This window comes from Camellia sinensis, chromosome 7 (assembly GCF_055761805.1).
Source record: "Camellia sinensis isolate YWXY chromosome 7, ASM5576180v1, whole genome shotgun sequence".
In the NCBI taxonomy this organism is placed as follows: domain Eukaryota; kingdom Viridiplantae; phylum Streptophyta; class Magnoliopsida; order Ericales; family Theaceae; genus Camellia; species Camellia sinensis.
Window position 1 is genome coordinate 94,764,026 of NC_138967.1, and position 22,243 is coordinate 94,786,268.

The window sequence follows — 22,243 nt, forward strand, 5'->3', positions numbered from 1 at the left end:
ATCAAACACTTGCATCGTAATAATCAGATAATGAACTGGCCAACAACAAAATGACTCAAACAACCCACTACTCATTCTGAACACTCGGCTCGTAACACAGTACTCAGTTTACTCGGCATACAGCCCATACACACAGCTCATATAACGCGCTGCTTATTCTAAAAACTGCTCATTCTGAACTCATGGCTCATAACACAGTATTCTTAGTTCATTCTGCACATAGCGAAAACAGTCCAAATCTGAAATGACGGAATACAAAGGTAGAATCGGCAGAAGCTGAAACACACTCAGATGCAATTCGGAACCCATATGTTCATTGTTTCCAAGTGACCTGGGTTGAACCCCTGCGGTGTTACAAAAGAACCAAACCTGTTTTGCAGAAATGTGGAGAATGACACAGCATTTTGAGCACAAAACGATTTGAGAAAAGGGTTTTCAACCGGGTATTGAGCCTATGACTGAACACAGTGAAAAAGACTCAATAAGGAAAAACAAAAGGTAAACAACCTAAACACAACGAGACACGCTCGGAACCGACTCAAAACAAGAGTTGAGGTAAACAAAACAAAACAAAAGACACGACACACAGGCGTGTTACAAAGATGAGAGACCTCAGATCACGAGGAGCCAGTTTCTTCGAGTATTGTTTCCCACCCTTTCTGATTTGTGATTCTCACATCACTCAGCCCTCAGGCTCGGTTTTTTCTCTCAAAACCCTTCTGCTCACTTTTCTTTCATCGCACATCTCTCTGTTCTTCAATCTCTTATTTTTTATCCTTCCCCAGATATGGTCGGTGAATAAACAAGAGGTAGTGGGTTCGTGCTCAACACTGTTAGCTCACAGCTATTTCTTCTGGTGACATTTAGTCGATGTTCCGGATGAGGGAGAAGAGTATTTTGATCCATTCCGATTTGTGCTTCACACTTGGTTTAATACCTCGTTGCTTGGAGGATGTTGAGAGCTTTCAGTCCTTTAATGACAGCTTCAGCTGTGCCCTTTTTGGCAAGTATGATGCCCTTTCTGGTAAGTGCGTTCATAAAGGGGGAAAAGACAGAAAACCTAACTCAACTGTGCCCCTAGTTCATTATTTTGACCATTTTTTGTTTTGGTTTTCTAATAAAACAATTTTGACCAAAATGAGAGTTAGATTAACATGCTTGTTCGATTTTTGATTTGAAAATCATGCAAGTCAGGCTATGAGCACTGAAAGTTTTCCTTTTTTAGGTCCAAGAAAATGGTCCAGTTTTAGAAAAGATGGAATAATTTTCGAGAAAATAGTCAATCTCAGTAAAAAAAATTCTCAAAAACTATTTTTGCAAACGGTCACTGCTCAACGAGCACGGAACTTACTCTCGAGATGCATAACCTCGGATCGGAGGCAATAGAAAATTGCCCCTTGTCCCAAAGGGCACAGCACGGTAACGGAAAGTTGCCCCTGGTTTGGATGGCGACTCATGGCAACGGAAAGTTGCCCCTTGTCTGGATAACGCCGCAGCATACTGTAGTCAGTCCTCATTAGCGATGATCGCAACCGAACTCTCGAATACAGAGAAGACGAAGATGGTCAAAACCAATATATGGACACAGTCACTTTGAAAGTGCGTGGGGCTGGACTTCAGGATGAAGTTGCCTACGTATCCCAAACATGGGAATCAAGCCTTACGTAGTTCGGGTTAAGGTACACTCGTGTATTAACCCTCACCTTCTACGCTCTAACTTTTGCCAATGCCGCCCTTCTGGATTTTCAACCTTGCGAGCTTTGTTTTTCTTTTTCTTTTCAATTCTTCTCTTTTTTGTATCTTTTCATTCCTTTTTCTTTTCTCTTCTCTTTTCTTTTGCATTTTTTCTCTCTTTTTTTTGTATTTTTCTCTTGCTCTAACTTTTGCCTGGGTCGCCCTTCCGGGTTTTCGGCCCAGCGAGCCTCTCAAAGGGTAAAAGTGTAACAAGTCCATGCCAAATGGTTTTAGGGTTTTGAAGCCATCCGTATTCAAGAGAGTGGCTGTTGTATTGATTTACAGAAAGATCCATCTTTGACTCTTCGAGCACATCGGACATTTTTGCCCCTAGTTCGAGGGGCGCTTCTGATTTAGCTTTGCAAGCTTCTTCTGATGAGGTTTGACCTTCTTGATCTGACTTTCTTGGCCTCTTGTTCGAGGGCTGCTTCAATCTTGGCCACGCAGGCCTCATGTTGTGGTTGATCGTTGAACAGTCTGAACCCAAGGTCCAAGGTTTGAAAGCAAGGGCTCAAGTTTCGAGGCTGAGAGCGATCCTAAGCTGCACAATCTCAAGAGCGGTTCCACACCGGTCTTCACAAGACTGCGCAAAACATTTTTTGAAAATTTTTAAGAAAGCGACTAATCGCTCGCGCTGAAGACAGTGTGGAACCAATCTGGATCAAGCCAGGGTCCTTCTCAATACTCACGTTAACAAACATGATTTCAATCATTAAGGGCTTAGCATGCCTCTCTTTCTTTCAAATGATCAAAGTTTTGCAAATCCCGAGGAATTCCTTCATCTTTGTTTTCATCACCACGGTGTTAAAAGAGTTTTGAAAAACTTAGGTCAATAAAATGAATTCGAGGTGCAGAAGAGTAAGTGAGATGCTCCGCCGTTTCATTCAAATGCTCTGGCATAACTAGCTCAAAGTAGCAATAAGCATGGAAACATGATAGCCGCAGCTGTTTCATTCAGATTTCCTGGTTACAACTGGCTCCACAGCAAAAACAAACTCAAAAGAAAGCAAAAGGGTAATTACAAAACAAAACGGTGTTCGAGGCAACAACCCCGGAATCACTTGACATTCTATACAATGGGACTGACTCGACACAACAAGACAGACCCTTAACAAAACAAAGAACTGACTCAACACCCAAGCTAGAAATTACAAAACTGCATTCGCAAATGCTCCCGACAGTGCGTGCCAAACGCCACATCTGAAATACACCGAGTGCCACCCGCAGGTGGTCCAACCCCTTATCACATACTTGCAGTATCTTCGAAGTCCAACAACTCAGCGGTGACAGACATTGCTGAGGTAGGTGGGAGGATGACCTCATTGTCGATCAAATCTTGCACTTCGTGGCGAAGACGGAAACAACCGTCGGTGTTGTGACCGGTTTGCTGGTGGTATGCGCAGTACAAGGCAGCATCATGTGTGAGAGGAAGATTCTTCGGGAGAGGTCGAGGCTCGAGGGGTTTAAGATGCCCCTTTTTAGCCAAAATTTGAAATGCCCTAGACAAAAGCATGTAGAGGGCATGAAAGACTCTGCGCCCTCGAGGCAGGTACTTCGAAGTCTGAGGGTTCTTGCTAGACGCACTAGCGAAAGGGTCGGCAAGCACTGCCTTGGCTTTCTGATCTTTTCCTAGTACAGGGTTGGGAGCGGAAGGAACTATTCTGGCATGACGGGGCCTATCCCGATTTTCCGTCTGGCTTGAATATGACGGGGCCTATCCCGATTTTCCGCCTGGCTTGAATTGCCCTCGGCTGGAGTGGGGAAAGCATCATCCACAGCTTTAGTCATGACTGCAAATACATGTTGCTTATTCATCCCCCCGGCTTTCAAAGCCTCGACTGCCCACAGCAGTTGTTCAACGGGATCAGCATTTGTTCCCACTTTGTTCTTACCTCTAGCCTCAGCCTGATCGAGGGTTTGGATTGCTATATCAGAGCGGAACCCGATTGTTGTTGACATGTCATTGCCATAGCTTGGGACAGCCTCAGGCTGGCTGAGCTCGATCACAATTCGTCCTAGTAGCGGGGGTTCTTGTGGTATGAAATTCCCGACATATGGTGCATTTGGTGGTGGAGCCGACATTCCGTAGGCCAGATCGGCCACAAATCTCTGGAGGTCGCCGATCATTCCCATCAATTCAAACATGGTGGGCTCACGAGCTTGAAACAACTGGGGCGTCCAGATCGGGTGCGCAACAGGCGACCTGGGTGAATGCGGTACATTGACATTGGTCTCATCCTGCAAGATGATTCCTTGGTCGAATGCGGCTACCATAACCACAATTTCCTCTGAACTTTGGGTCATCATAAGTCCGCTGAACTTGAACGGTGACTGACGGATCAGATATCAGTCTTGCCTCAGCAAAGGAGAACACTGCTATTCTAAACTAACTCTCTGAACTGAAAAAGAAAACATGCAGCGTTTCAGCCCAATCAGAACAGACACAAGCATAGCTGAATAACTCTACTCTACTACTGATCACTGTTCCCTAAAATCATTGCCCCAAAACTGAGTCTGATACTCGCGGATATAATTGATTCTCAGAATACCGATACTGGTGCCCTCGACCCTAGTATTCGAACTTGCAAACTGACATGCACATCCCCTGTAGAGATACACTCTAAAAGCACATAACAAGTAAATAAGAGCCAAAACACCCCTATGTTGGGGTAGGGTTTCCCTGTCCTATTTTGTCAGGAGCTAGGGTTTCACTACGCACGCAGCGGTTTCAAACAACCTAACATCGGGTAAGCAACCTGTCCTAGTTGGAATGGTCACTATGGATTCCGATATGCACTAGGTCGAATGGTCAAAAAGGTGCCCTGACAACAACCGGGGTTTGTGTTCCCATACTGGCAGAGCCCGTAACTGATCAACCTTATGGTACGCAGCCTCAGGCTAACCGCTCAGGAATAGCAGATGGCAAACACGGTATCCTAGGCGCACCAATGCACATACAATGCAAAGAAACACATAAGTGTAATTAAAACAAGATATCACGAGTTCGAGTCAAGCTCTCTAAATCCCTAGCAGAGTCGCCAGAAACTGTAGATGTCCCCGAACGTCCCGGGAGGGAAATCCCGATTTGTTCATTTGGGCTTACTATAGTTCGGACTCAAATTGTCACGGTTCTTAATCTGAACCAAAGAGTCCAAATCCGGCAAATCGTTTTGGAAAATAGATTTTTGTAAAGAAGTGTCAAACATGGATTGCTTTGCCAGATACAGAGTCGCCACAAAAATATTTTATTTTGGGGGAATTTAGGAAACCCTGACTCGTTTGCCTAAGGCCACATGTTCGTCATCACCAGAGTTGCCTCGACTCGGGAACTTAGGTACGGTTGGGGAAGGTCAGCTATGAGCACCCCCTCTCGCTCGATCCGAAGATCGGCCTCTACTAACCATGATATCTTGTCTTGAAAACATTATGCGTTCTTATTCCGGTTATTAGCCTAGATTTACTATGTGATGCGCACAGCATGACAAATATAGACTGAGTCGCCTGAATTGGGACAAAGCATCGCATATCCGTTTGTTCGGAAATTGGTTTGAAATTTGCTACTCGCAAGTAGGCTAAAACATGGATTTCGACGAGTTGTTCCAACTCAAACAATCCAACCATCACCCACAAGCATTCGGGCAGTTTATATCACATAAGCATATAACCACATGGTAAGCATGCTGTCATGTTTAACATTCACACTCATGCGAGATGCTAAAGCATAAAACACTTACAGTGTACTCCAAGCCAAAACAATGAACATGTTAGTAATCAAATGTATGATCCAAGTCTATGTTAAATGGCTAATGCATCGCATACAAAATGCAATCTAGAATAGGCTCGGCTAATTTAAGAGTGGCATGTGAAATGCAACAAGTAACACGTATTCAAGTTAGATTTGAAATACTATACAGTTAGTATGATGCATCGAGCCCGGTGCATGCAATACAAATGAATGGATGCACGCATGCATAGCGTAAGGATGCTAAATTAAACATGCCCTAATACTAACCATCAAAGCAGGTAAGTAAAAGGGAGAAAGAAGTGGGGGTTGGAAGACACGCACACACGCACCCACACTTATTACAAATTCGCCCTCGCTTGGAGGGACCAAAAGAATAATACACTTTAATTAACCTACAAGCTAATTAAATAATTTACAGACCATCTAATTAATTAACAAATCAATTAGGCTAAGGAAAGCATTAAAAGGCCTCGGGAAGAGGGATGCACATGTGCTCGAATTGGCTTCGCCCGGAAATCCAATGCCATGCGCGAGCTGCCTCTGTTTTCCCTACTCTGCTCCTCTGAAAATGGCACAATTCCCAAGGTACACCTCATGAACACTAGGGAATGCCACCGGCCATGAGGAATGGTCACCGGCCAAAGGGAAGTGGTGATCGACCATCTATGGAGCTATCGGCCATCCATAATTGGTCGATCAGCACTTAATGTAGTCGACCAGCCAAAGATTCCTGCAGAACCTGTTTTGACAGCAGCAGAGGGCAAAACAAGGCATGGCAATGCATTTTAAGCAAATGTGTGCACCAATACACCCCTTATCATGTTTATGACTCAAAGGGGGATGGTACTCGATTCTCGGACCACCAATTGCGCATTTCAATGCGTGATGGCCCAAGAAACCAAGTGTGCATTTTGATTTCAAATGACATGCAAACCAAATAAACACATAAAGCCCAACCTCTATCATACTCAATTCAAGAGGCAAAGCATGCATGCTCAATGCGATGCAGCCTAAGCATGCTAGCTAAATGTGCAATAAGAGCATGCAAGCAAACAATGTATGCTAGGTACACAACCTATGAAAATAAGCATGCATGGCAGGACCACTATGCTAATGACCAATCATGCAAGATGTAATCTAAACAAGTAAGCATGTAAGGCATGTAACATGTTAAGCAACTTAATCAAGGGAGATTGCATGCCAAATGCAACGAGATTGCATGCCAAATGCAACAAGATTCAAGCATGCAACACATGCGATAGTCCAAGTATGCAACAACACACAAGGTGGGCATGCAACAACATGCAAAGGAGGGACTTAAACTAATTTGGAAAGCTCCTAAACAAACCCAAAACAGTGGCCAACATGCTCAGGGATAAAGGTTAATGTGCATACAAACATGCATGCATACAAGGTTCACCATTAAGACACCAAAGACCAACTTTTAAGCACACTTAAAAGAGGAAAAACATAGACTAATGGCATGCATACTAAACTCTGAATACATGCAAGAATATGATGCCAAATCAAACAAGCAAGACAAGCAAAGCATGTAGCAATGGTCCCAAGCCTAAGGCTCACCAAAGAAGTATTGAACTTCACTTAGCAAGACTAAACATGGCATGATTTGAACAACCAAAGTCAGGGTTTTAGCATGTTAAAACAAAGCCAAAAACACATTGACATGGCATCCTAGAGACCTAAACAAGATGGTATACGCAATGACACATTCATGGGGCATAAGACAACAACCTTTTAACACATTAAAGGGGCATCAAATACAAGTATACAAACACACCACAAGGACTGAAATGGCATGGCAAGTGGTTCCAAACCACTGAAACAAGGCAAGGGTGGCATGCTAGAAGGGTCAATGCTCAAGACATACAAGAGAGGTTGCATGGTAGCTATACAAAGCAAGCCATGGATGGCCCAAATAACCAAAAATAGACCTTTAGCATGCTAAAACAAGCATAAAAGCTTCACAAAGCTAGGCCAAAAACATGCTAAACACAAGGCTCAAAACAAAAAGCATGTTACGGCAAATTCATGGCATTACAAGACAAGTATGCTAAGCATGCATGGTGTGTCTAAAATAACTAAAAACAGTGCTATATCATAACAAAATACTACCAAATACCCACTAAGACATGGCCAACATGGTCTTAGCAATATGCTCACACATGAGGCTAAAATGGCACTTTTTGAATGCAACAAGGAGAGGGGATGGCCCTCTCCTTCTTAGAACCTTAAAGCACCATCCCCACCACTGAAATCTTGAGGGATTTCAGTGGTGAGGAGGCCCAAACAAGGTGGTCCCGGAGCTCACCAAAATAGCACAAAATGGGGGCCAAACAAGGCTTAAGAGGGGTCAAACAACCCCAAAGCTCAAAGGAACCTTAAAAAACTATTTTAAACAAGTAAAAACAAGGCTTTTATATGTTATACACTAAGATCAAAAACAGATGCAAGGTAGGAAAAAATACTATGCAAAAATGGGGTATTTAAAGGTAAAGTTCTTACCCTCGTAGACCCCTTCAAGAACAGCACTCCAGCTGCTTTCCTTAGCTCAAAACCAGCTCAAAACTTCAAGAACAACCTAATGGCTCCTCAGCGACCAAGGTAAGGTGTAAAACTAGGTGTTTATGCACAAAAGTAAGACACAAACACACACTTATACACAAAGAGAATGAGATATAAAGATAGAATAGATACACTATGACTAACCCTAATCTCAGAGCTCTCTGGAACTTTTTTGTAACCCTTGAGGAGGGAGGAGAAGGTCTCCCTTTATAGAGGATCACTCTTGCAAAGCTTACAAAACAAGCTAAGCAAGAGTGAAACCCCTCCATACACGTGTTTGAAGGGGGTGAAAAGTGGGTGCCAGATAGCACAGCTGGCACAAAATATCTGCCAAAAGTAGATGCACAGTGGTCGGCCAGCCAAAAATGACAAAATGGCAAAATACATGGTCGACCGACCACAAAGAGTGCCGACCAACCAAACATATGGCCGATGGCAACAAAACAATGGCTGGTGGCCTCAAGCCATGGCCGGTGAGGTGTGGGGGTGGCCCACAAGCCATTCCCTGCTCCTCAAAAGCAAAACACAAGTGTTTGGTACAAAACCAAACACAAAACAGGCAAGTCGAGAGGTCTTGAGGCAAGGTGCGTGGCCGAGACCTCTTAGAACTCAAGACGAACACGAACATGGATGATCGCCGAGTGTTCAAATGGTGACGTCCAAGTCTTGAGGACGGTCAAAAATGGGGTGTCTACAGGCATCTTCACATTAAAATTCCAAGTGTGCAAAAAGTTATGCCTCTTTTAGTGAAGACTGCTCAGTTTTTGACCATAACGGATTGATGCCCAACTTCCAATAACCATATCTCCCTCATCCGGACTCGGCTTTAGGAGTTTCTTGAGTGAAAAATGAAGCCCCAGAAGTATTCTTTCAAACGGTGGTGGCCTCATAGCTTGAATCCAAGTGTATAGATGGATAGGCCCGATTTAGCGAGGGCTGCTCGACTCTCTCTTAACAATTCATGCCCAACTCCTTCCCCAACTGGATTTCTTCCCTCTCCTCTTCTTTTCTTCAACTCCAAACCCCTAGACAAGATGTTTTTAAGGATTTTTTTGAAGAGTTCACCTCTCTTTCATGCATTTCTACTTTTTCCTTGCTCGGTTTACCGAAAAGCGCAACATTTAACGAAATGTGATCCTCGGAGCATCGCAGAAATCTTTTTTTTTTTCAACAACATTTTGAAAGAGAGGGTTTTAAGGTCTAAAAACCATTCAAAATAGTTTTGGTCCAAAAATGGGTGTGAGGTTGGGATTTGACTCTCCTCTTGCCGAAGAAATCGAACATTTGCACTGCACAACTTTCATCATCAAGTAAACAATCAGTAGCACCCAAGTCTTAAGGGCGGTCAAAAATGGGGTGTCTACAGGTGTGTATGTTTATTGGTCATTCCAAGCTCATGGCGTCTTATGCCAGGTCCAAGAACGAAATCTCTAAAAGCTTTGTGGAACCATGGCTACCTTAGAGAGTAGATTTTGTATTTCCTGTATTTTGGTTAATCTTTTTGTATCAAGGAACTGATCTGTATTTAATGACTTGAAGAATTTTATCTGTAACTATTATTAATATTTCCTTTTAGTGTAATTACTTATATTTTGTGTTTAATTCCTTGTATAATGTTGTGTATCTGCTAGTTAAACCCAGGTGTATTGTCGTATTATATTACCTTCATGTTTCCAAAATTTGGGGCATCACACATGTTCATGTGAAAAGAGACGAGCTAAGGAAACAACCGGTTCAAAGTCGAACACCTTGGGTGTGAGAATGCAAGGGCGCATCATACTCAAGTAGTCTAAAGTCGTCAACAATGTTGTGGGATGAAATGTGACGAAGCCTGCAAAAGATCCCCAACGGCAGGCACACACAAGGCTGAACTACCGTTCAAATATTACTGGGATAGTGAAGCTTGTTAGTTCATCAAATTTGAGTGAGGCACACCTAAAACAGTTGAGGAAAACACCATTTTGGATTATGGTCGAGTCAATACACATCAACAACTTGAACCACAATGAATTTAGGAAGTGTGATGAGCTAATCTCCAAGATAATAAGATCATACAATGCACGCGATAATGTGTTTCACATTGGAGGGGCCAATGTGAAACTTGGAAGTAGCGACATCAAGTTAATATTTGGATTGCAATGTAGGAAGATGTGTTTAGATTTGTCACCCGAGTAGCAGCCAGTGTCAGACTTCATCTAACAGAGGTGCCATGACATGTCACACATCACATTGAAGCTTGTCAAAACGTTATTCCTTGAGGCTGTGAATGGGCAGACTGAACAAGATAAGGAAGACACAGCAAAGCTGTTGGCATTGTATATGTGTGGCAAACTTTTTTTCGCTAACTCTGGGAAGACAATAAGCTGGGCCTTTGTTCGGTATATGAACGACTTGAACATTGTTAGAATGTATGATTGGATTGGAACAATACTCATAACATTGATGGGTTCAATCAAAAAGTTCCATCGCACACCGGGGAATGTGACTGGGTGCGTGGCCGCATTAATGGTATGTGAATTGTTACATGTAGTTAGTGGTTTCATGTATATGTGTTGAGTTTTTGCTTTCATAAATGGTTGAAGTTTTTTTGTGGTTTGTTGTTAATGTAGTATTAGATATGTGAACATTCAACTATTCTTGAGCCTCAAACCGAAAACATGTTCCCCAGATTTTTGAAATGGGACATTGAGGCGTGGATGAATAAAGTTCAAGGGGTGGATTTTTTTTGTCCCGTTAATCTCAGGTATGGTTGTTGGGGCTTGTTGCTGTGTGCAATCGTGCAGTGTAATATGGGAGGCCATAATAGTTTCTGTGACTTATAATTTTGTTTTTATTCTGATGAGCATAGGTGAAAGTCGACCGATTGAGGTCGTGTGATTATGAACGTGAAGTTATGGGAACAGACGTTCTGGTGGTGGGAGACATTGTGGATTGTGATGGTGGTAATGAGCATTTCGTGGATGAGAGGAAGGTATTTGTGGAAGGTACTAATGAGATAGTGCAAGTACGCAATGTCCAATTTGGAGCTGGCGACAAACATGAAGAGCACACTTTGGGCAATGTACAACAACGGAAGATGAGTGAGAGGGGGAGTGACACAGACAACTTGCATGGTTCGAAGGATGGACAAGGCATTAATGGGATGACTGATAGTAAACTAAAAGAAGCACTTAGTGCAATCATAGCCCTTAAGTTGCAGAACAAAAAGAAAGAGGAAATGATCGTGTTACTTGAAGAAAATGTTGTTGGGTTGAAAAGGAAATTGGAATTGCAGGCTATGAACATAGTTGGGAGGTTTGAGAGTGTACTACAAATGAAAGATGAGGAGTTGGATAAGTTAAAGACAGAGAATATGGAATTGTGCAAAAAATTAACAATGCTTGAGGATTAGCTTGCAAACCATGATATGCATAATGTGACTCAAGCTTTTCAGGATGTGCAGCTGGGGCGTAACAATGGGCGTGTTGGCGATGGTGGTTTTGGATATGGTAGGGGTGGTGGTATGCAATGTGTCTCCTTTGAGGGAAGTGGTGCAGCATGGATGTGGTGGGAATGAAGGTTTTGTGGACGCGGGGCCGGATTTCATACCAGGGTGGTTGGTGGACAGTCTGGCGTCAATATTTCTGATTCTGAAGTTGAAGGTGTGTCAAATATGATTGAAGGACTAATAGAAGTGGGAAGGCAAAGTTCGCTTGTTCGTAACATCAAAAACAAAGTGAGATGGGTGCGAAAAATGCCAGAGTTCAAGTACGCAATGTTTGATGGCCATAACAAGAAGACAGTCATGGACAATTGTGTTGTGGTGCGAAAACCTAATGATGTCGTGAATGACACTATTATTGACATGGAGATAGTGGTTTTGCCTATGAAAAAGTGGTCTGGTTTTGATATAAACAACAGATTGGGTGTGTGGAAAATGATAACAGTAGAGGAAAAGTCGAGGATCACCAAAGCTTATGATAACCATGGTGATGGGTGCGTATTTATTGTCATTGTGTTTTTTGATTTTCTGCTTACATTTAAAATTTGTTAAAGTTTGAGAATGGCATTGTGTGTAGGGCTGTGACGTGGGAAGATGTTACAAATGCCGTGGTGGTGTGGTTCAACGATGTGAAGAACCTTATCCAGCAAAATTGCATTCGTGGAAATGTGAGTCTTCAAACTTTTTCTTTTTTTTTTCTCTTGCATATATGGTGGGCTAAATTTGTATCAAATGCTTGGAGCAGTAACAATATTTTATTTGTGTCCATTTTGATGTGACCTTGGTATTGGTGGTTGGTAGGTGATCGATGCATATGCGGAGTTGCTTAAAACCGAGCAATTGAGGGTGTATGGGGATGATGATTTGGCAGACAAGTCTTATTTCTTTAGTAGTGTGTGCCTGGTGAGTTGTGGTTTAGTGCGTATGTATGTTGTTTGTGTTATGTGGTTATGTAACATGTTTTTGTTGCATGAATTTGCAGGATATGGTGAAGAATAATGACGTTCGGGCGATGGAAACGTATGTTCGAAGGAATGTGTCAGTAGAGAGTGAGTTTCAGTTCATCCATTTCCCCATGTGCCACCTTGCGCATTGGACGCTGATGGTTTATAATACTGAAGACGGTAGTTGGAAGCATTTCAACTCGATAAGGCAGCGTGCAGATAGAGTAGATGTGCATCACACTGAAGCTATCATACTGGTAAGATTTGGAGGTTTTTTTTTTTTTTTGGGTGACCGAGCAAAGTTTGTGTGGATGAGGGTTAATGATTTGGTTTAATTTTTTATTTATTTATTTATTTATTTATTTATTTATTTTTAATGCCATAATGAACATGTGCCAAATGTTATGAAGCAATCGTTGCGTGAATTTGGACTCGATGAGCAGATCATTGAGGCAAATTTCAACCATCCACTGGAGTCTGTGGCTAAGTGTCCACAGCAAAAACCTGATATGTAAGTAAAAATGTTGTGCAGTTTGGCAGGGGAACGTGGTTTTAACGTTTAAGTCGTCATTTGGCTAATTACATGTTATAATTCCGTTTGTAGACTTGACTATGGGGTGATAGTGTGTGCAATCATACGACAATATGTGTATCAATGCGACGTGAAACGTTCGCTATGAGGTACCAATTACAGCGTGTTGCGCGTAAATATGGTAAAGGCTTTAATAAATGATCTGCTCCGGGTGTTAAAGGATTAGATGTGTTTTGGTGTGGGTTGTTTGGTTCATCTAGTTGCCCATTTCTATAACATAAAAGTGGGAAACTTATAATGATCAGTTTTTGGTTAGGAATATTGTTTTTGCGTTTGATTGTGTTTTGGAATCGTAAATTTCTTTGCTTATACAGGGAGTTTGGAGGAAGGTGTTTGGTATTTTTGCAAATAATTGTGATGGTGTTGCGTACAGTCGTGGACGAAAACGTACAATTCAATTTCAACATAAAATATATTTTGTTTTATAATATTAATCTGGATGTTTGTTTAGCATGATTATGTATGCTATGTATGTAGTTTGGGAGAACGTTGGTATGATATGTTGTTATGTGTTGTGCAGCGAAGTGTGAGATGTGCACACCACCGCAGCCACACCCCTACACCCAAATCAAAAATAGTGCCCACACAAGCGTGAAACTGACTTTGTGGAGTACAATGGTGTGGGGTGGGGTTGGGTCTGCGGGGTTGGGTGTTATTTTTTGTTTGGTGTTACAGGGCATGTGTGGGATGCGTTGGTGTTACATTGCACAAGTGTGAAAGGGATGTGTATGTCGTGCAACTGTGTGGTTTTATTTTGAGGTTTGGGTATTCAACCCTTTTTTTTTTATGTGTGTATGTGTTTGATTTTGAGCGTGTGTTATGTTAAATGGAGTTGTAGTCGGAGTCATTATGTGTTTATAGAGTGTGGGAGGGACAACACTAATTTCGGCCAATGTGGTGCTGGAGGTTGGTTATTGGTTATGAAACTGTGTTGGTTGTGGTTTTTGTGTTGTTTTGTGTTCGATTTGTTGTGTGGTATTCGTGTTGGATTGTGTGGGTGTTGTGTGTCAAATAAGTGGGATAAAGGAAGTGTGGTGCGAATGTTAGGATGTTAAAAGCATAGATGGACATGTATGGGACAAAATTAAGTAAACTATGGTGGCTATGGAAAACTTCAAACACATATGAACATAGCATCGTACTAAAAAAATTGAGAAACCATTAATTGCGACGTAGTTAAACTTTTATGCAAGACACATTGGGCTGGTTTGTATGGTTGTTAATGCTTGGATGAATGTGGTGATGTTGTGTTGTTGTGGTTAGATGTGTGTCGTGTTTGAAGTACGAAATTCTGTTTGTTAAGATGACAATGAAGTGGTACAAGTATACGTATACAAGTGTCGCACATTGGCTAAAATTTTATTTTTTTAATGTTTAGCAAAACAATGTTCCTGACAAACTGTTATACAAAGTCAGTCCCACCTTCATACTTTTTGCCCAATAGTATGGTAGAAAATGAACGTAAATATTATGGAAACGGGCTAAAAAATGTTAACCCACAACTGATGTTTGGAAACAAAAACGGATTACAAGATGTATTCGTCATACATGACGGATCCGTGGGCGTGGCACACCATTTATTTAGATTTAAAATTAAAAAAATAAAAGATCTAAAAAGTTCTATTTTAAAATTTAAAAATGTACGCATATGGTTTGAAAGCTAAATTGGTTTCTTGCATGTCTTCCTGTTGTGATTACCCATGCATTGACAGCGTTCGCACCGAATTTGTTGCACTTGTTCCAGTCACGACCCAAACCCGCCCCTAAAAGTTTGGTCCATGACCGGCCTATACATAGGCCTCAAAACAGAATTTGAGAATCATATTTAATCACATACGGGGCCTTAAGGGGAAGCAAAATCAATAAAAGACAACATTCATTAAGCTTGTGCATACATGATGGTTTAATTGAATTTAAGCATTTAAATACATTCCCATAGTTACATATGCAATCACAAAATTATGCAGATCTCACACACACTTATATAAGACTCCAAAAATTGCATAACTCTCAGTAATCAAAATTAAGGCCTCAATACGAAGGCGTACCCCAGGCAGCTTGGCAAACAGGTTGACCCCAATACAATTCTAGTGTCAATCCCCGATGGCTCATCTACATAAACATACATAAAATAGAGTGAGCAAGGCTCAGTGAATAATAGTACGTGATAATCCAATAAATAACTTGAATCACAAGGTATATAAATGCAGAGAACTTATCGTTAATCTTATCATGTGGTTGCTTTCAGAACGGGCATAGGCCTAGTTTTTAATTAGAACGGCTTTAGCCCTTGAACAGAGTGGCGTTGAGCCCTTATCAGAATGGCATATAGACCTTATTAGAATGGCGTTAAGCCCTTATCAGAATGGCATTAAGCCCTCTTACGTATGTATGAACTCAAGAGGTGGCTCGCACGGATTCTAGAGGTGGCTCGCATGGCAGCACTTAGTTCCGTGCAGCACTTTGTTTCATTCTAACAGATCATATAGAATGGCCACAGGCCCAGATGTCACAAATTGGCCATAGGCCTCACAGATGTTACAGAATGGCTATCAGCCTCATAACTTTCACAGAACGGCCATAAGCCTCATAACTTTCACAGAACGGCCATAGGCCTCATAACTTTCACATTGGCTTTAAGCCTGGTTCACGTATGTATGGATTCAAGAGGTGGCTCGTACGGATTCTAGAGGTGACTCGCATTGCAGCACTTAGTTCCGTACAGCACTTTGTTCCATACCAGGAAACAATTATATCATTAGGTCTTAATCATCCATATATTGTCATAGCATAGCATAACCGGAATGAATGAACAGAAACAGAAACAGAAACAGAAGTTATCTCAGATTCTTAAGAATACCATTATGCAATAGTGCACATAAGTTTCCCATGGTTTGGTTACAGATTGATACAGGTGTCTTGCGTATAACAGAATAATAATAATAATAACCATTAACAGAGGGCACATATATCATTACGGTACGCTTAATAAGAACAGAACAATTCACATTCTAACATGGGTCACATAATGATGTTAAACATTTGCATTCATGTCATAGGTTCTGAACGACCTTGGGTCCATATGTAACACAACAGAATAATCTCAGATTCATGCAGATACCTTGGCTCAAGGAAGAACATAAGTTTCATTTATTCGTTAAGAAACGACGTAGTCTTCTTACGAGTAACAAAATTTTAATATCAATTATTAATAGCACACCCAATGTACTACACAGTACTACTACTCACAGTGGTATTCCTCTAATAGCGGTGGAGCGATGTCCTCGTCTTGACCTACAAACACAATGCACATAGCAGATTATGAGGATAAAACCAATCTCTTTCTTATTCCTTAATAAATATCCATGGTGGTTCTAAACTCATTATTCCTCCATAGGTTATAATCCATGCCTCAGAAGATAGGAGGAATCGATAGGAAAATAGTTTAAGTGAAGAAATAGTACAAAACCGGTAGACAGAAAGTGAGCAACTCTCACTAATTTGGGAATAACTATTTCTGTACTTAGAATTTGGGAGTGAGATCACCACCAATGGAAACTAGACTTCCGGGACTTGATTTTAGGCTCAAGAATCACTCAAAACGGAGTCCGGATACAAAAGATATGCTTGTTCAAAGTTACCTAGGAAATGCTGAAACAGGGGTGGCCGCTCGTGCGCCTACCTTGGTCGCTCGTGCGGCCCAATTCCGCTCGAACGGAAGAACCTGGCCGCTGAATGAAAGCCCCTTTTTTTCCTACATGTCCGCTCGTGCGGTGCACATGGCCGCTCGTGTGGTCTGGGCAAAAACAAACAGTCCGAAAATGGTTTTTGCTCCAACACTTGATCTATCCATTTTTTTAGCTTGATTTCAAGTCTAATTACTCAAAAACATGTATAATTCCTTCCAAAACATAATCAACTAACATCATCAAATAGAATCTCATCTTTTCTATATATACAACCTTCCATTATATATGCCCAAATCATGTAAATATAACTTAGATTTAAGAAAAGCATAGATTAATTCCTTCTATTCAACCCAATCCATTCCTAATTCAACATACTTAATCATATACATATCAAACTTCCAAATTAAACCTTGATTTCATGTAGTAGATGGATTCTCTACAAGGATAGTAGTTAGAGCCACATACCTTACCCCAAATCCTTGTTCTTCCCTTTAAGCTCTTCAACTTTCCCAAGCTTCTTGGTTGATCTCTTCCCTCTCTCTTTTATTTTCTTCAATAATGTTCAAATCCCCCATGGGTGTTGAGTTGCCTCTCCTTCTCTCTCTCACGGTTCACTCTTTCTCTCCCTTAGATATTTTTTGACCCAAAGTGATGAGTTCAACAACTCATATATCTATGCATATATAATACACACATAAGTTCACCATAAAGGGGGAAACCAAGCGTGCCCTTACGAATCGCACAAAATCAATTTTCAATTAAACTTCTCAGATGACTCTAAAAATTATGTTGATCATAAATATGTCCTCTGTTCTGGTTTCTGAAGCCTCTAAGGCCTTCAATTTGAGGTATAAAGTTAACCACCCAAACGTGCATCAACAAATCAAACGAATTAGATTTCCAATTAATTTTCCCAAATAGTTCTAAAAATTCCCGTTAACATATCCAAGTACTCAATTTTGATTTCTGAACCCAAATAGGTCGGTAATTTCAATTTTAAATTCGTAACTCAACAGATAATGCTTCAGTTCCAAAAGATATAATTAAATTAGAACACCTCATCCCATAGTTAAATACAGATGATTTCTTATACGCATTTTGGGGTCATTACAGTTCCCCTTTGGAAAGCATTCGTTTCTTCTTGGGCCTTCCCGGTGGTTGTTTCACCGCCGATGGTTATATGACAAAATCTATGGCGCTAAATGATAGTTTCTCAATAGTTGGAATGGGATATATGGTTTGTTTATATGAATTCTGGTATGCAGCCACGTGGTAAAATGTAGCAACTGATTTGTACAAGTTGAGTCTGCTGTTACGGATTGCCATAAGTGCATGAGCGCATGCAAATCTATTGATTTGCTACTAGAAACAAGAACATGTACGTCTGCCAACGTCAACCATGACGGATGGAAAAGAGCGGACCTCGTAGACTTTGTCGTTGGATTGGCTTACAAGTCATGATCTACCTTTGTTATACACTTTGATCAACTGAGCTTCCATTTTTGGACAAATAACACCAGCCCACGCTTGTGCCTTACGTCGCCGCTTCGCCATCTGGCGCATTATCTTCGCCCGAATACTGTTAATCAATAAGTCATTGGTAGATGGCATGCTTCCCGTATCCACGAGTTGAATGACTTGACGGCATTGAAACTCATCTCACCATAATGTAAACTACTTGTGTGAAAGGAATATGAAATATGTTAGAATAAAAATAGGCGATACGCAGCTGTGACACGTAATTGATGTATAAACAATAAGACAGCGGGTGTGGAAACGTAGAGTACAGAATTATGTACCGGAAGCAAGCATTCGCCCATTATTGAGGGGGTAAATCTTTTAAGAACACCGGCACTACCTTTCTTCCACATTTTATGAACTCTTCGAGGCTATGGTTGAATGCAGACATGGTGGGTGCATAAGCGCAAGCACGAAATTGAGTCAACATCCCAGCTCAATATGAACTATTTATGTATCGCAACTTATCCTGCATGTTACGTTGCAAATGTTATAAGCAAAATGCATGATGGCCTATGGGAAATATGATGGGTATCGATTCGATTAAGCCTACATGTCGGTCCGAGACGAACGTAAGTGTCTTCTCGCTATTCACCATGTTTGTAAGGTGTCCCAAAAACCAAGCCCAGTTTGGGGTGTTTTCTGAATCAACAATCGCAATGGCTAAAGGGAATAAACTTGCAATATGTTGTTATTCGATTAGACAATTTATGCGTGTGAAAAATATGTATAAACAAAATGTCCTTGATTGCAACAGTGTTATTAGTATTGCACCACGTAACTGCTAAGTGTGTAGGTATTATGGAATAATAATACCTTGGTTGCCATCCTTTGCAGTAGCGGCCAACAAGTTCTCCTTGAATTTTCCCTTCAGAAAAGTCCCATCCAAAAAAAGCAATGGGCGACAGTGGTTGAACCCATCGATACATGCTTTGAATGATATGAAATACCTTATGAAATGGTTGTTTTGTTCATCATACTCGATGTTGATGTAACTCCTTGGGTTGTTCTCCATGACTACAATACTGTACCACCGTAGTTTGTCGAACGATATGGAGTGTGCACCAAACATCTCATCACGAGCTTTTTCAATACCTAGCCATGCAACCTGGTAGCTAACCTCCAATCTATAATCTTTTTTCAAGTCATACACAACATCGGTAGGCTGTGTGAGCGGTTTGTTACGTACACGTTCAGAAATAACATCGGATACTAAGTCGGAACCGGCCCTGGTGTTTTTTGGGGGTTCACACAGCAACGCCACAAATGTGCTCCTTATTCCACCTACAGAGATAGAAAAATCCATTGGCATGCAAGACACGTGTGTGTACCGACCACATACATCCCTTTAATTCCCTCATCATGCATACAACTGTGATTTGAACAGAATCATTCTTCATATATTTGAAGTGAAAACCACACTCAACCGCATACTTGCGAAGAACATTTAGGAATTCAGATGCTCTACCCTCAAAACATTGACCAATATGTCGAATCCTGTTACCCCATGGAGTAGACAAAAACACCTTTTCAACGTGAAGACATAATTTTTTCAATAAATCCTGTTCATCGTCCATGTCCGACTCGTCAAACACCTCAGTCATGTGAGGAGGACCTATCTGTAATAGGCTGTCAGCATTGGTATCGTCGGGTGCATCTTGTACTTGAATGATGACATCGATGCATTGTAGTTGGAAAGACCGTGCAAGAGATGCCATGTTTTCCACATCGACATCATTTTGTAATGTGAAAATATTATAACCTGGCATCTTAAAGAACAAACACACATCGGCAAGTGTTAACCCAGCAAACTTTTCGCACGCAAGACTGACCACGTCGTGAAACCGAAATAAAGCTTGCAAATTAATTGTGAAATTAATATTTCCGTAACAACAAATTTACATAATTTGGGTGTCCATCCCCTTGTGAGGGTTAACATGTGATTCATTAGGACCCCAAAAAAAAAAAGTAAAATGACATACACCATTCACAATGCAACACACTGCCACACCATGAAACACATATACCCCTCCTCCCCCCACACACACACACAAACAACCCCCGTCGATCCCCCCGACGGCACCCCACAACAAAAAACAAAACACAACCCCAATAATGTACCACATATCACCACCATCCCACACAACGTACATAACCATCTTCCACCAATACATACAAAACCCCAACTATGTGAAACAAATCTAACGCAAATAAAGTTCAATGTGAAACAAACGGGATACAGATCAATAGTATACACACCCAAAAAAGAAGACTTACCAGCATAACAACAGTGTTCCGACGCCGGAAAATCTATATGTGTGAGTTCGTCACACAGCCGTCGCACGGCCGCCACACAACACCCCACTCACACTACACAAAACCCTAGCTATAACGGAAGAAACGTATGTGAAGGTACCATTCAAATTACCCAAAAGTAATCTCCAACATACCCAAAAACGAAGTGATCCCTCAAAACTCGTTCAAATCAAACAAAAGAGTACAACCGTCTACTCAATAACGCCAAACAAGGAAAATAGGATCACAAAGGAACAAATCTCCCTCCCACCAGCAGGACTAAACGGAACAAAAGTATAAAGTGGAGACTGATTGGTATAACTGTTTCTGAGATAAGATTTATTGGTAAATATTTCTTATTTTTATATATGGAAAATTTGGAAATGTTAATTTAGGGGATATTTGACAAGTTAGGATTTTAGTTAAAAAGTTTAATATATATATATATATATATATATATATATATTTACAAAGTTAAAATGTCAAATAGAAAAATATAAAGATTTTGTCAATTTTTTTATTTTTATTTTTGCACATTTTTTAGTAAAAAATTTTTTTAAAAAAATCATATATAAACACTTCAATATTTTTCACCTTATATTTTACCAAAAAAGTTAATGTAAATGATATACAAATCTATTTTTTATACCCACTTTCTATTTTTTTTTTTATTGGTAAATATTAGTTTTTTAAATTTTTATTTTTATTTTTATTTGTAAACGTTAGTTGTTAGTTGTTAGCACCTATGGCACAAAACCTCGCACCCTTGGAAAATCACTTAAATGATTGCACTCTCTTAATTCAATTCTTCTAAGAGAAATTGAACCCATGACGACTTCCTTAGGGACTAAGCTAAGGCATGATAGTCAATTAAGTTAGGCCTAATTGGTTAATTATATCCAATTTTTATGCCCCAATAATGTATAAACAAAATGATTGATTGATGATTAGACAATAGAAGAAAAAGAAAATTGATTTAGATATTTTAATAAAATGCTATATCATTAAATTTAAAAAATAAATCTAATTTTTAAACACAAATAATAATACTTAAAAATTAAAAAGTCACTTTCCAAATCCACCCTATCCATTACAGTTGTAACAGCATCCCCGACAATTTACTTAAACTTTACCCTAAATTATTATTAAAAAATTCATTCCCTATTTTAAGAATCACTTTTTCATTTACTATCCTCATTAAACTCCCTATTCTTTCTCTATTCTATTAAAATAATCTTTTCAATTGCTTTTAAATTTGAATATTTTTTTAATAATAAAATAATGAAGGTGAAAGTGTTCATTTAAACACACAACATTATGTATATAATGGGAAATGATAGAGAGCTCTAAATATAGAGCTCTAATTTGAGCTCTAATGATGTATCAAAGAAAAAAAAAACAAAACAAAACAAGGCACAAACATCACATCAGGGTGGGACCCACCTTCCCATTAGAGCTATTAGAGCTCCTATATTAGTGCTCTAAAGCAATTTATGTATACAATATACCAAAAAATTGAGTAGAGGAAGAAGAATAGAAATCCATAATCACACCTAAACCTGTATATACTAGAAATACCAGAAACACCATAATCACACACAAACCTTTATATACACAACATTTATGTATACAATACACATACACAGAAAATTGAGTAAAGGA